Source organism: Acanthisitta chloris, unplaced genomic scaffold (genome assembly GCF_000695815.1).
Source record: "Acanthisitta chloris isolate BGI_N310 unplaced genomic scaffold, ASM69581v1 scaffold17808, whole genome shotgun sequence".
Lineage (NCBI taxonomy): Eukaryota > Metazoa > Chordata > Aves > Passeriformes > Acanthisittidae > Acanthisitta > Acanthisitta chloris.
Window position 1 is genome coordinate 28,472 of NW_008688902.1, and position 1,950 is coordinate 30,421.

The following is a 1,950-nucleotide window of genomic DNA, read 5'->3' on the forward strand; positions in this document are numbered from 1 at the left end:
TGGTGTAAAGTGAACTCCTGCACACACATGGCCTCATTTTCTGGATCAGTAGCACAGATATCAGGAGAAACACTCTCCATTTCAGTTTCCCTAGAAGGGTACTAAGAATAGGGAGTGATAAAGCAAAATATTTCTTCGTAAACATGGAATTAGTTTTCAATTTATTAACAAACTTTTTTTCACTTGCTGATAGGAAAACTGCATACCTTATTACAATCTGCAGGTTTCTTGGTTTGTTTTTTTAATTGCTCAAGGAAGCAGAACTGTCTCCCCTCCCACTCCACTCCTCAAATGAATGCAAGGTGGTTACTCCACAAGGCTTGTTTGGGGAGGAGGGTTGTTTGCTTTTTGAAGCCATTAAGGGGCTCATTCCTTCTACGATGATAACTCTTCCTCCTTCCTGAGTATTATTCCATATTGGCACCTCTCTTCTGTCAGAGGTCTGTTCCATTTGATCTCTTCTCACACTTTTTTCACATTGCAATGCAGCACAGTACACAACAGCTGAACTACAGAGCAGAGACTCTACTAGTGTTGGTGGTGGCTTCCTTCTCACCCAGCATTTCAGCTTCATTTGGCTTGTGATCAGTGATTGACTCCCTAATGTGAGTGATGGACTCTCTTTTGCTCCTTCTGCCCTGCCTCCCTTTTTTAAATCCTCCACTGTGCCAAAAAACATTACTTTGAAAGGTATTTGGAAGCTTTTTGATTTCAACATTTTCAAAGGTGTCAGGCTGGGACTTTCCCCAAGAATAGCAATAGTTAAGTTAGCTAGCTATCATGTTTTAAATGTTTGTTATATTTTTAAAGAGGTTTTTTCCTTTCATCTGAAATGTGCCAGAAATATGGGGTTTCTGTTCTATATGTCATTTCTCTCACTTTTATTTTCCTGTTTTTAGTCAGAATCATGTTTTAGGAAGACAGGAAAGAGGCAGAGCAAATAGTAAGCATGAATCAAGGGCAATTTCCTTGTACTTCCCTCAAAAAAACCGTCAAAAACAAGAAGCCTCATTTGTTTCAGGTTTTCTGCAATGAATAGCACTCTCAGTTATCAAAGTCCCATTGCAGATGGGCAATGGATATATCTCGAAGTGTGACAACCTGCTCAGCTTAAGACACTAAAAGCAAGTGGTTGCTCTGTGCCTGCCAGCAGCTGCATACAGATGGTGATGCACTGAACTCATCCACAAGAGTTTGAACAGTAAGGTGCACAGTAAGTCCACTTTGGATTTTAAGCACTTTTTTTAAAAAAAAAATTACTTCTAATTTTCACTCATCCTGGGAAGTTTTTGTCCTTTGTGAGCTTCACAAGTCAAATCAGGCAAGCAGGACACCACTTATAGTTCAACTCCAAGTGACAAAGTGTGGAGAAAGGATTCGTCATCACATTAAGTTCTGGGAACGGCTTTGGGTCCAAAAGATTTCACTGTAGTCAGTGGAGAGAGATGGCAACTCCCAGCTCAAATTGCAGGTATGTGAAAGCACAGTTTGGAAAGGCTCTTTTCTCTCTCTGTGACTTTGGAAAGAACCCAGGTAATGAAGACAGATATAGATAGACAACAGCTGTAGAAAAGAAAAAGGCTTTTTTTTTTTTTTTCCTTCTTTTTATCAGTCCTTGCTGTATAGGGGAAAAAAGGTCACACACACACACACACACACACACATCATCCCCACTGGACAGAGAACAGTATTCATGTCCCAGGAAATGCAGAGTACCTTTGTGAGATGTGGAGTCAGACCAGGACTACAACTTTTACAAGTGCATATATGTTTATATGCTTTACTCAGCAAATATATAAATGCTTGCACAGCATCAGGTACATAACTCATCTTTGCATTCATGCTACCACAGTGTTTTTAGAATAAACTTTTGTCCTTGCACACCAGCCATATGCATGCCAGGAAAATTGAGGCACAGTTTAGTTTGGTGCAATTCACACTGAACATGTG